This window comes from Manis pentadactyla, chromosome 10 (assembly GCF_030020395.1).
Source record: "Manis pentadactyla isolate mManPen7 chromosome 10, mManPen7.hap1, whole genome shotgun sequence".
Taxonomy (NCBI): Eukaryota; Metazoa; Chordata; class Mammalia; order Pholidota; family Manidae; genus Manis; species Manis pentadactyla.
In genome coordinates, this window is record NC_080028.1 from 46995976 (window position 1) to 47010388 (window position 14413).

At 36.1% G+C, this 14413-nt stretch overlaps 1 pseudogene; it reads right to left on the reverse strand.

Annotated features, from left to right (window-relative positions):
* On the reverse strand, positions 1-13977 carry LOC130679322 (olfactory receptor 6C2-like; annotated as a pseudogene).
* Positions 13978-14413: the final 436 nt, after the last annotated feature.

Genomic DNA, 14413 nt, shown 5'->3' on the forward strand with positions numbered 1-14413 from the left:
TCATGAAAGCTTTGATTTTTCTGAGAGAAATGCAATCCTCTTCATGGAGTCATTAAAAGCTTGTTTCACTTGCTTATTCCTCAGGGTGTAAATGAAGGGGTTCAACAAGGGGGCAACAGATGTAGTGAGCACTGAGTCGCCTTTGTTTATGGCCACCTTCTCCTTTGTCGAGGGCTTGATGTAGATGAAGATGCAGCTGCCGTAGGCGATAGAAACCACAATCATGTGGGAAGAGCAGGTGGAAAAGGCAGTAGGTCTTTCACTTCTTTGGTTAGGTTTATTACTAGGTATTTTATTCTTTTTGATGCAGTTGTGTATGGAGTTGTTTTCCTGATTTCTCTTTCTTTTGTTTCATTGTTAGTGTATAGGAAAGCCACAGATTTCTGTGCATTTATTTTGTATCCTGCAACTTTGCTGTATTCCAATATCAGATCTAGTAGTTTTGGGGTGGAGTTTTTAGGGTTTTTTACGTACAATATCATGTATTCTGCAAATAGTGACAGTTTAACTTCTTCTTTACCAATCTGGATTCCTTGTATTTCTTTGTTTTGTCTACTTGCCATGGCTAGGACCTCCGGTACTATGTTAAATAGCAGTGGGGAGAGTGGGCATCCCTGTCTTGTTCCCAATCTCAGAGGAAAAGCTTTCAGCTTCTCGTTGTTCAGTATGATATTGGCTGTGGGTTTATCATATATGGCCTTTCTTATGTTGAGGTACTTGCCCTATATACCCATTTTGCTGAGAGTGTTTATCATGAATGGATGTTGAATTTTGTCAAATGCTTTTTCAGCATCTATGGAGAGGATCATGTGGTTTTTGTCTTTCTTTTTGTTGATGTGGTGGATGATGTTGATGGATTTTCAAATGTTGTACCATCCTTGCAACCCTGGGATGAATCCCAGTTGGTCATGGTGTATGATCCTTTTGATATATTTTTGAATTCGGTTTGCTAATATTTTATTGAGTATTTTTGCATCTTCATTCATCAGGGATATTGGTCTGTAATTTTCTTTTTTGGTGGGGTCTTTGCCTGGTTTTGGTATTAGGGTGATGTTGGCTTCATAGAATGAGTTTGGGAGTATTCCCTCCCCTCCTATTTTTTGGAAGACTTTAAGGAGTAGAGGTATTATGTCTTCTCTGTATTTCTGATAAATTTCCGAGGTAAGTCTGTCTGGCCCGTGGTTTTTGTTCTTGGGTAGTTTTTTGATTACCGTTTCAATTTCTTTGCTTGTAATTGGTTTGTTTAACTTTTGTGTTTCTTCCTTGGTCAGTCTTAGAAGGTTGTATTTTTGTAGGAAGCAGTCAATTTCTTCTAGTCTTTCCAGCTTGTTAGCATATAGGTTTTCATAGTAGTCTTTAATAATTTTTGTATTTCTGTGGAGTCTGTTGTGATTTTTCCATTCTCATTTCTGATTCTGTTGATGTGTGTTGATTCTCTTTTTCTCTTAATAAGTTTGGCTAGAGGTTTATCTATTTTGTTTATTTTCTCAAAGAACGAGCTCTTGGTTTCGTTGATTTTTGCTATTGTTTTATTCTTCTCAATTTTGTTTATTTCTTCTCTGATCTTTATTATGTCCCTCCTTTTGCTAACTTTAGGCCTCATTTCTTCTTCTTTTTCCAGTTTCGATATTTGTGATGTTAGACTATTTATTTGGGATTATCTTCCCTCTTCAAGTGTGCCTGGATCGCTATATACTTTCCTCTTAAGACTGCTTTCACTGCGTTCCACAGAAGTTGGGGCTTTGTGTTGTTGTCATTTTTTTCCATATATTCCTTGATCTATATTTTAATTTGTTCATTGATCCATTGATTATTTAGGAGCATGTTGTTAAGCCTCCATGTGTTTGTGAGCCTGTTTGTTTTCTTTGTAGAATTTATTTCTAGTTTTATACCTTTGTGGTCTGAAAAGTTGGTTAGTAGAATTTCAATCTTTTGGAAATTACTGAGGCTCTTTTTGTGAGCTAGTATGTGATCTATTCTGGAGAGTGTTCCATGTGCACTTGAGAAGAATGTGTATCCGGTTGCTTTTGGATGTAGAGTTCTGTACATGTCAATTAGGTCCATCTGTTCTAGTGTGTTGTTCAGTGCCTCCATGACTTTACTTATTTTCTTCCCAGTTTATCTATCCTTTGGGATGAGTGGTGTGTTGAATTCTCCTAAAATGAATGAATTGCATTCTATTTCCTCTTTTAGTTAGTTCTATTAGTATTTGTTTCACATATGCTGGTGCTCCTGTGTTGGGTACATATATATTTAGAATGGTTATATCCTCTTGTTGGACTGGGCCCTTTATCATTATATAATGTCCTTCTTTATCTCTTGTTACTTTCTTTGTTTTCAAGTCTATTTTGTCTGATACTAGCACTGCAGCCCCTGCTTTCTTCTCTCTGTTGTTTGCCTGAAATATGTTTTTCCATCCCTTGACTTTTAGTCTGTGCATGTCTTTGTGTGTTAGTCGAGTTTCTTGTAAGCAGCATATAGATGGGTCTTGCTTTTTTATCCATTCTGTTACTCTGTGTTTTTGATTGTTGCATTCAGCCCATTAACATTTAGGGTGACTAGTGAAAGATATGTACTTATTGCCATTGCAGGCTTTAGATTCGTGGTTACCAAAGGTTCAAGGTTAGCTTCTTTAGTATATTACTGCCTAACTTAGCTCGCTTATTGAGCTGTTATATACACTGTCTGGAGATTCTTTTCTTCTCTCCCTTCTTATTCCTCCTCCTCCATTCGTTATATGTTGGTTGTTTTATTCTGTGTTCTTTTGTGTTTCCTTTAACTGCTTTTAGTGGGTAGTTGATTTTATTTTTTGCCTTTAGTTAGTATTTGGTTAGTCTGCTTTCTTTGCTGTGATTTTATTTTCTCTGGTGACATCTGTTTAGTCTTAGGAGTGCTCCCGTCTAGAACAGTCCTTCTAAAATACCCTGTAGAGGTGGTTTGTGGGAAGCAAATTCCCTCAACTTTTGCTTGTCTGGGAATTGTTTAATCCCACCATCATATTTAAATGATAATCGTGCTGGATACAGTATCCTTGGTTCAACGCCCTTCTGTTTCATTGCATTAAATATATCATGCCATTCTCTTCTGGCCTATAAGGATTCTGTTGAGAAGTCTGATCATAGCCTGAAGGGTTTTCCTTTAAAGGTGACCTTTTTCTCTCTAGCTGCCTTTAAAACCCTTTCCTTGTCCTTGATCTTTGCCATTTTAATTATTATGTTTCTTGGTGTTGCTCTTCTTGGATCCTTTCTGTTGGGAGTTGTGTGTATTTCCGTGGTCTGTTCGATTATTTCCTCCCCCAGTTTGGGGAAGTTTTCAGCAATTATTTCTTCAAAGACACTTTCTATCCCTTTTTCTCTCTCTTCTTCTTCTGGTACCCCTATAATACTGATATTGTTCCTTTTGGATTGGTCACACAGTTCTCTTAATATTGTTTGATTCCTGGAGATCCTTTTATCTCTCTCTGTGTCAGCTTCTATGCATTCCTGTTCTCTGTTTTCTATTCCATCAATGGCCTCTTGCATCTTATCCATTCTGCTTATAAATCCTTCCAGAGTTTGTATCACTTCTGTAATCTCCTTCCTGGCATCTATAATATCCCTCCGTACTTCATCCCATAGCTCTTGTATATTTCTCTGCATCTCCGTCAGCATGTTTATGATTTTTATTTTGAATTATTTTTCAGGAAGACTGGTTAGGTCTGTCTCCTTCTCTGGTGTTGTCTCTGTGATCTTGGTCTGCCTGTAATTTTGCCTTTTCATGGTGATAGAGATAGTTTGCAGAGCTGGGACGAGTGACAGCTGGAAGAACTTCCCTTCTTGTTGGTTTGTGGCCTTCCTCTCCTGTGAGAAAAGTGACCTTTAGTGGCTTGTGCTGGGCAGCTGCTCGCAGACGGGGCTTCTGTTTTCTACCCGGCTGATATGGAGTTTACCTCCGCTCTTGCTGTGGGCGTGCCCTACCTTGGGCTGCTGCTCCAATATGGTGGAGCCGCGTCAGAGGGGGTACAGCCGGGAAGCTATTTATGTTCATGAGGGGCCTCTGTGCTCCCTGCTGCCCAGGTGTTAGAGTGCCCAGAGATCCCCAGATTCCCTGCTGCTGGACTACATGTCCCAGGATGCTTCCGTCTGGCGGTGGAGGTCCCTGTCCCTTTAAGACTTCCAAAAAGCACTCGCTTTTCTTTGTCCCTGGTGCAACGTCTGCAGGGACCCACTCACAGTTCTTACTGTCCTGTTTCCCTAGTTTCCAGCACCTCATGCATGCACTGTTTCTGCGCTCTGGTGCGGATGGCTGGGGCTGAATATTTAGCAGTAATGGACTCCCTCTCCCTCCCCACTCTGACTCCTCTCCTCCCACCGGGAGCTGGGGTGTGGGGCACTCGGGTCCCGCCGTGCCTGGGCTTGTATCTTACTCCCTTTGCGAGGTGCTGGGTTCTCGCAAGTGTGGATGTGGTCTGGCTGTTGTCCTGTGTCTTCTGGTCTCTCTTTTAGGAAGAGTTTTCTTTGTTGTATTTTCAAAAATATATGTGGTTTTCTGAGGAGATTCCCGCTGCTCTACTCATGCTGCCATCTTGGCTCCACCCTTGATTTTGGTATTTTGATAGGGATTGCTTCAATCTGTAGATTGCTTTAGGCAGAAAGGCCATTTTGACAATATTAATTCTTCCTATCCATGAGCATGGGATATGTTTCCATTTATTGGTGCCTTATTTAATTTCTCTCATTAGTGTCTTGCAGTTTTCAGAGTATAGGTCTTTCATCTCCTTGGTTAGGTTTATTCCTAAAAGAATATTTTATTCTTTTTGATGCAATTATAAATGGAGTTGTTTTCTTGTTTTCTATTTTTCCTTATTCGTTCTTTGTATATAGGAATGCAACAGATTTCTTTGTATTAATTTTGTATCCTGCAACTTTGCTGAATTCAATTATTAGTTCTAACAGGTTATTTTATGGAGTCTAGGGTTTTCTATGTTTAATACCATGTTGTCTGTAACAGCTAAAGTTTAACTTCTTCTTTACCAATTTGGATCCCTTGTATTTCTTGGTGTCATATGATTGCCATGGCTAGGACCTCCAGTACTATGTTGAATAAAAGTCAGGACAGTGTGCATCATTGTCTTTTTCCTGGTGTTAAAAGAAAAGCTTTCAGCTTCTCACTATTACGTATGATATTGGCTGTGGGTTTGTCATATATGGCCTTCATTATGTTGAGGTACTTGCCCTCTATACCCATTTTGTTGAGTGTTTTTATCATGAATGGATGGTGAATTTTGTCAAAGACTTTTTCAGCATCTATTGAGATTGTCATGTAATTTTTGTCCTTCTTTTTGTTGATGTGATGGATGATGTTGATTGATTTTCAAATATTATGCCATCCTTGTATCCGTGGAATAAATCCCACTTGGTCATGGTGGATGGTGTTTTTGAATTTGGTTTGCTAATATTTTGTTGAGGATATTTGCATCTATGTTCATCAGGGATATTGGTTTATAATTTTCTTTTTTGTGGTGTCTTTGCCTGGTTTTGTTATTAGAGTGATTCTGGCTTCATAGAATGAGTTTGGAATTATTCCCTCCTCTTCTACTACTTGGAAAGCTTTAAGGAGGTTGGGTCTTGGTCTTCTCTTAATGTTTGGTAAAATTCAGTGGTAAAGCCATCTGGACAGGGGTTTTGTTTTTAGGTAGTTTTTTGATTACCTATTCAATTTAGTTGTTGGTTATTGGTATGTACAGATTCTTTGCTTCTTCTGGGTCAGTATTGGAAGGTTGGATTTTTCTAGAAAGTATTCAGTTTTTTCTAGGTTATCCAAATTTTTAGTATATAATTTTTCATAGTATTCTGTAATAATTCTTTGTATTTCTGTGATGTTCATATTGATTTTCCCTTTCTCATTTGTGATTCTGTTTATGTGTGTAGACTCTCTTTTTTTCTTAGTAAGTCTAGCTAGGGGGTTATCTACTTTGTTTATTTTCTCAAAGAACCAGATCCTGGTTTCACTGATTCTATTATTTTATTCTTCTCAATTTTATTTATTTCTTCTCTGATCTTTATTATTCCCCACTTTCTCTGACTTGGATCCTCATTTGTTCTTCTTTGTCTAGTTTCATTAACTGTCAGTTTAGACTGTTTATTTGGGATTGTTCTTCTTTCTTGAGGTAGGCCTGTATTGCTATATACTTTCCTCTTAGAACTGCCTTTGCTCCATTCCACAGGTTTGGGGCTGTTGAGTTGTTTTCATTTGTCTCCATATACTGCTTGATCTCTGTTTTTATTTGCTCACTGATCCTTTGATTATTTAGGAGCATGTTGTTAAGCCTCCATGTATTTGTGGGCTTTGTTGTTTTGTTTGCATAATTTATTTTTAATTTCATACCTTTGTGGTCTTAGAAGTTGACTTGCACAATTTCAATCTTTGTGAATTTACCAAGGCTCTTTTTGTGGCCTAGGATGTGAACTATTCTGGAAAACCTTGTGTGTACTCTTCAGAAGAATGTGTATCCTGCTGCTTTTGTGTAGAGTGTTCTACAGACGTCTGTTAGATCTATCTGTTCTAATGCATTATTCTGTACCTCTGTCTCCTTACTTATTTTCTGTATGTTTCATCTGTTTTTTGGTGTGAGTGGTGTGCTGAAGTCTCCTAAGATGTGTGTGTTGCATTATATTTTCCCCTTTAATTCAGTTAGTATTTGTTTTACATATTTAGGTACTTCTGTATTGGGTGGATAGATACTTATAATGGTTATATGCTCTTGTTGGACTGACCTCTTAATCATTATGTAATCTTCTTCTCTGTCTTTTTTACTTTATTTTGAAACCGATTTTGTGTGATATAAGTAGTGCTACTCCTGCTTTTTTTCTCCCTCTTATTTGCATGAAATATCTTTTTTTACCCCTCACTTTCAGTCTGTGTACGTCCTTGGCTTGAAATGAGTCTCCTGTAGGGAAAATAAAGCTCTCCAGAGAAAGCAAACCTTCATTAAAGTTAGTAGGCCAGCTAATTACTAGGCAAATAGAAAATTGTGTCAGCCTCTCACAAAGTTTGTCAAGGAATACACAGAGTACAGAATATGACACCTGATATATAAAGAGTGGAGGAAAAAGAAAAAGAATGGAGAAAAAAACAGTACCTTTAGACAATATTTGAAATAGAGCAATAAATAATTCAAGATAGACTGTTAAATAGTAAGGAAGCTATCCTTGAACCTTTGGTGACCACATATCTAAAGCCTACAATGGCAATAAGTACACATCTATACATAATCACACTAAATGTAAATGGACTGAATGCACCAATCTAAAGACATAGAGTGACAGAATGGATAAAAAAACAAGATCCATCTATATTTTGCCTGCCTTTTCTCTCTGCCACACCTCTCACTGCTGGGAAGTCTTTCAAATGGCCCGCTGTGCTTTCTTTCTCAAAGGGGAGGTTGGTAGAGTTTGCCTATTCTCCACAGGCAGCTGGTTTCTCAGCCTCCCGGAGTGTTCTGCCCATCTCTGTTGTCCAGCCCCGCCCATCACCAGGGCACCATGCAATATGGATTGTGTTCCTGTAGCACATTTCCAGGGTCAAGTGTTCAGGGTCCTGGGCTCCTACTCCCTCCCCCCTCGGTTCCTGTTCCTCCAGCCTGTGGGCCAGGGTGGAGGAAGGGTTTGAATCATGCTGGATTGTGGCTTTGTCCCTTTACCCTTTTCTGTAGGGTACTCTCTTCTTCCCCGGATGTAGGTGGTCAGTTCCAAAGTCTTCAGGTTGTTTTCAAGCCTAGTTTTATTTGCTGTGTTTTTGTGTTCTATGTGATTTGGGGAGGAGCTATTTGGCTATCTGTATTAATTTGAAAAATATCTATTCTGGTCCTCTGCCCACTGACATATTTTTTAATTTGGCTGGCTAATAGTTTGTTGAGAATTTTTACATCAATATTCATGATATTGGTCTGTAATTTTTTTTTATTTTTGTATTGTCTTTGTCTGGTTTTGGTATTAGAGTGATGCTGGGCTCATATAATAAGTTTGGAAGTATTATCTATTCTTCTATTTCTTGGAATACTTTAAAAAGGATGTGTATTGGCCCTTCATTAAATGTTTGGTAGAATTTAGCTGTAATGTCTTCTTGTCCTGGCTATTTCTTTGTTTGGAGTTTTTTGACTAAAAATTCAATTTAATTACTGGTAAATTGTTCATATTTTCTGTTTCTTCCTGGGTCAGTCATGGAAAATTGTATGTACCTAGGAATTTGTTCATTTTTTCTAGGTTGTCCAGTTTCTTGGCATATAGTCTCTCTTATAGACCTCTAATAATTCTTTGTATTTCTGTGGTTATCAATGTTAACTTCTCTTTTTTTTCTGATTTTAGTTGTGTCCTCTCTTTTTTCTTGAGTAAGTCTGACTAAGCATTTCTTTATTTTGTTTATTTCCAAATATACTCAACTTGTAGGTAAAAATGGAAATGTATAAAAGAAAATTTCAAGTTGTAGATACTGTGTGAGTCCCAGCAGGATGAACACTGTTACTGCTCTCTAAGTTCTCATTTCTGATTTACTGTTTTATTTTATAATCTGCAAGTAGGAATCAATAACATAATATATGAAAAGAGTGTTATAAAATCAAGTAGTGATGGATGTAGCTACAAGGGAAAACCACAATGTATTTTCTTTTCTTTCCAGATTTATTGAGATATAAATGACACATAACAATTTGTAAGTTTAAGATGTACAACTTAATAGTTTGATATACATATATATTGTGAAATAGTTATTACAGTAAGAAAATTAACATTTCCATCACTTATATAGGTCCTTGAATTACTTTTGGAGGGGTATTGTGCTGAGAATATTTAAAATATATTCCTTTAGCAACTTTTAAGCGTACAATACAATATTTTAAACTATAGTCACAATGCTATACATTATATCTCCATAACTTATTGATCTTAGAAATTGGAAGTTTGTACCCTTTGATCAACATTTCCACATTTACCCCTACTTCTCGTGCCTGACAATCAAAATCTACTCTCAGTTTGTATGAGTTCAGCTTTTAACCACCCACATATTAGTGAGATCACACAATACTTGTCTTTTGATGATTTATTACTTAACAAAATGTATTCAAGTTTCATCCATGTTAAAAATGAAAATTTCCTTCTCTTGGTGACTGAATAATATTCCTATTCTAGATCACAGATTTCACATGAATTACATTTCCTTTAAGCTTTACACCATTGACAGACAATTAAGTTGTTTCCATGTATTGGTTACAGTGTACTATGCTGCAGTGAAAATGAAAGTACAGATATCTCTCTGAGATAGTGCTTTCATTTTCTTCTGACATATACCCAAAAGTGGGATTCCTGGGTCATATGGCAGTCCATTTCTAATTTTTTAAGGAGCCCCTGAATTTTTTTGAAATTATCTGAAGCAATTTACACCCCCATCAGTAGTGTACAATAGTTTTCATTCTGCCACATCCCCACCAGCATTTATCATGTCTCTTTGATGACAGCCATCCTAAGAGTTATGATTTGTACTGTGGTTTTAATTTGCATTTTCTTGATGATTGTGATATTAAGCACTTTTTCATACATTTGATGGCCATTTGTAAGTCCTTGGAGAAATATCTTTCCAAGTCCTTTGCCCAGTTTTTGTGGGTTTTTTTGTTGTTGCTGTTTATTTTGGTAAGAAGTTCCTTATATTTTTTGTATATTAACATCTTATTGTATATGGTTTGCAAATGTTTGTCCCATTTCATAGGTTGCCCATTTTGTTTTGTTGATTCTTCCACTGCTGTTTAGATGCTCTTAGTTTGTTGTAGTCCCATTTGTTTGTTTTTTGTTTTTGTTATCGGTGCTTTTGGTGTAATGTCAAAAACGCTGATTCAGTGTCAAGGATTTTTAGCCATGTTTTTTCTATAAATTTTATACTTTCAGTTCTTATATTTTAGTCTTTTGTCCAGGTAATTTTTGTGAGTGGTGTAAGATAGGGGTCTGGATGTAGAAAGATATTCCATGCAAATGATAATGAAAAATAGTTGGAATGGCAGTAATTCTGTCAGACAAGATAGACTTTGAAAGAAAGACCACAACAAGAAACAGCAAAGGACATTATATAATGATTAAAGGCTCAATCTAGTGTGAAGTTACAACTATAAATATCTACACATCCAACAGAGGAGCACCTAAATAAATAAAACAAATATTAACACATATAAAGGGAGAAGTTGAAGGTAATACAATAATACTATAAGGATTTAAAACCCACTTACATCAATGGATAAATCATCTAGAGAGAAAGTCAGTAAGGAAACCATGCATTTGAACGACACAAGAGACCAATGAACTTAACAGAAAAAGAACATTACATCTAAAATCAGCAGAATACATATATTATGCAAGTGCACACAGTGCATTTACCAGAATAGACCACATGTTATGCCCAAGCAAGTCTCAATAAACTTAAGAAGATTGAAATCATATCAAACATTTTTTCTGACCTCAATGGTGTGAAACTAGAAAACAATCACAAGAAAAAAAAAAACAAACACAAGAAGGCTAAAGTGCATGCAACTAAATAGCCAATGGGTCATCAAACAAATCAAAGAGGAAACCAAAAAATACTTGAAGAAATGTGAAAACAGAAATAAAATGGTTCAAAATACTTTGGATGTAGTAAAATCAGTCCAAAGAGGAAAGTTTTCAATGATACAATCATAACTCAAGAAGCAAGAAACTCCTCAAATAATCACTCTAATCTTGCACCTAAAGGAACTAGAAAAATAATGACAAACCAAATCCAAAGTTAGTAAAAGAAAGAACATATTAAAGATAAGAGCATAAATAGAGACTAAACAAATACAATCAATGAAATTAAGAGCTGGTTTTTTGAAAGAATAAAGAAAATTGAGAAACCTGTAGCTAGACACATTAAGATAAAAGAGAGAACTCAAATAAATAAAATCAGAACTCAAAGAGAAGTTACAATCAACACCACAGAAATACAAAAAATTGTAAGATATTACTATGAAAATTTATGTGCCAGAAAATTGGACAACTTAGAAGAAATGGATAAGTTGCTAGAAACATTCAATCTTCCAAGAATGAACCAGGAAGAAATAGAAATTCTGAACAGAGTGCTAGCAATGATATTTAGTTGACAATCAAATTACACAACAAACAAAAGCCCAGGACCAGTTAGTTTCACAAGTTAATTATATCAATCAAAGGAGAGTTAACTGTTCTACTCAACTATTCTAAAAAATAAAAGAGAAAGGAAAACTTCCAAATTCATTCTACAAGGCCAGTGTCACCATATACCAAAACCAGACAAACACACTACAAAAAAGAAAAGCCCACTACAGACTAACATCCCTTGTGAACATAGATACAAATATCCACAACAAAGTAATAGCAAACCAAATTTTAAAAATATACTGAAAAGATCATTCATCAAGACTAAGTGGGATTTATTCCAGGGACAAAGAATGGTTCCATATCCACAAATCATAAATATGATGTACCAAATTTAAAAGAGGAGGGATACACACCATATGATAATCTCAATAGATGCTGAAGAGCATATGACAAAATTCAACATCCATTCATGATAAAAACAATTAACAATGTGGGTATAAAAGGAGCTTACTTCAATATAATAAAGGCTGTCTATGACAAAACAACAGCTATCATTGTACTCAATAGTGAAAAACTGAAAACTTTCTCTCTAAAATTAGCAAAAAGACAATATTATCCACTATCATCATCTCTATTCAATATAGTACCAGATGTCTTAGACACAGCGATTAAAGAAAAGAAATAAAATGTATCGAAATTGTAAAGTAAGAAGTAAAATTGTTATTATTTGCAAATGGCAAGATATTATATACAGAAAACATGAAAGATGCCACAAAGAAACTATTAAAATTTATAAATGAATTCAGTAAAGTAACAGAATATAAAATCAATGTACAGAAAAATATTATTTCTATGTACAAATAATGAACAAGCAAAAAGAGAAATCAAGAAAACAATCCTTCTTCCAATAGCATCAAAAAGAATAAAATACCTAAGAATATATCCATCCAAGTAGGTGAGCAATCTATACTTTGAAAAGCATAAAACATTGATGAGAAAAGCATAAAATCAAAGATGACAAAAATATCTGATGCTCATTGACAGGAAGAATTAAAGTTAAAATGGCCCTACAACCCAAAGCAATCCATAGATTCAGTGGAATCCCTATTAAAACACCAATTATATTTTTTACACAGCTAGAGCAAATAATCCTAAAATTTGGTATCACACAAAATCCCAGATAGACAAAGCAGTCTTGAGAAGGAAGAACTAGGCTGGAGGTCACATGCAGTAATCAAAACAGTATGGTACTGCCACAAAAACTGACACAAAGATTGGTGGAACAGAATAGAGATCCCAGAAATAAGCCCACACTTAAATGACCAATTAATCTATGACAAAAGAAACAGGAACATACAAGGGAAAAATACAGTCTTTTCAATAAATAGTGCTGGGAAAACTGGACAGCTATATGCAAAAGAATGAAACTGGGTAACTGTCTTAGACTATACACAAAAATAAATTCAAAATGGATTAAAGACCAAAATAAAAGCCCAGACACAATAAAACTCCTAGAAGAAAATACAGGCAGTAAACTCTTGAATAGCAACATCAGTAATTTTCTTCTGGATAGATCTCCCAGGGCAAGAGAAAGAGAAGCAAAAATAACCAAGTGGGAATAAATCAAACTAAAAAGCTGTGCAGAAAAGGAAACCATCAACAACAAAAAGGAAAGGCAACCTACTGTACGGGTGAATATATTTGCAAATGGCAAACTAAAATGTGTTGGCTGAAATGTAGATGAGGAAAACAGAAGTTTCAGAAAAGTAGGGAAATCCATTTACATAATGCTGGCAAGACCATGCTTCTTTCTTAGACTTTCTTCTCAGTGCTCTTTATTTTACAACAGTGTAAGACTGGGTTTCCCATGGCTCAATTTCATTCCAATGAACACAACATTCAAAAATTTTTAATTAAATTTCCAATGTGAAAAGCTAGTACTTCTTTGAAAGGAATCGTTCGAGGATACCATGGAAAGACTGCTTAACTTGTTTATTTCTCAGGGTATAAATGAAGGGGTTCAACAAATGGGCAAAAGACACAATGAGCAGAGAAACAGCCTTATTAAAGGACACCACATTCTTAGCTGAAGGGTTGATAGTCATAAAAATGCAGCTGCCATAGCTGATGGAAACCACGATCATGTGGGAAGAACAGGTGGAAAAGGCTTTTTTTCCTCTGCTGGGAAGAGGATAATCTTAGAACCGTCCTGATGATGAACATGTAGGACAGAACCACACACATAAGTGTCACGATGAGAGTCAAAACAGCACAGAGTATGTCCAGCTGCTCTATGAACAACATATCTGTACATGAATTTTTCATTATTGGAGAAGTGTCACAGACAAAATGGTCAATAACAGAGTCACAGAATTCCAGATTAAGGCTCAAAGAAAGGGGTGGAAGAATGCTCAGTAAGCCAGATGCCCAACAACAGAGGATGAGGTTCCTGCAGACTCTGCTGTTCATGATGGTCATGTAATGCAGGGGTTTGCAGATGGCCACACAGCGGTCATAGGACATCACAGTCAACAGAAAAAATTCTGTTGCTCCAAAGAGGATGACAAAAAATACTTGAATGAAACAGGCTTTGGTAATGACTTTGTTCCCACTTGCTATCATGTACAGGCATGTATGGACACAGGAAGTTGTGAGTTAGAGTTCTAGGGAAGAGAAATTTTGAAGAAAAAGAGACATAACTGGTTTTAAATGAGAATCCAACATGATGAGAGAAATTATGGTCAGATTCCCAATTACACTAAATGTATATGTGATAAACAAAAAGGTAAAGACCAGAATCTCTAGCTGTGTCACTCATCAGTCCCAGAATGATGAACGTCCTCACCGCTGACTGGTTTCCCATCACTGACTTCATCTGTTGCCAGTCTTCACATAAAAGTCACAGAAATGGATCTGAAGAACAATGTTAAATAGGACAAAATGAGACTGCATCTACCAAAACAAAGCTAAACCAATCACATGAGCTTCCTTCTGAAATTTGGTAATAGGGCTTTGTTGAGATACTCCCCTCAACTCCGTTGGCATGTGCTGTATGGAAGCAAAGTTTATGGGATGTTTCTCTTGAAAATTACTGCTACTGAAATTACTATAAATATTCTATTCTTAAGAAAATTATTGTTTAAGTCCATAATTTGGTTCAGATTTCCTCTGTAAAATCAGGAATCAACTGCTTTTGAGTGATATTTTCATGGGGCATAGAGTCCCTTTGTTCCAAAATTTTTGTTCCCAAAAGCTACACTCTAGCATTCCTTTTACTTCAAGTTATGGCACCTGATGAA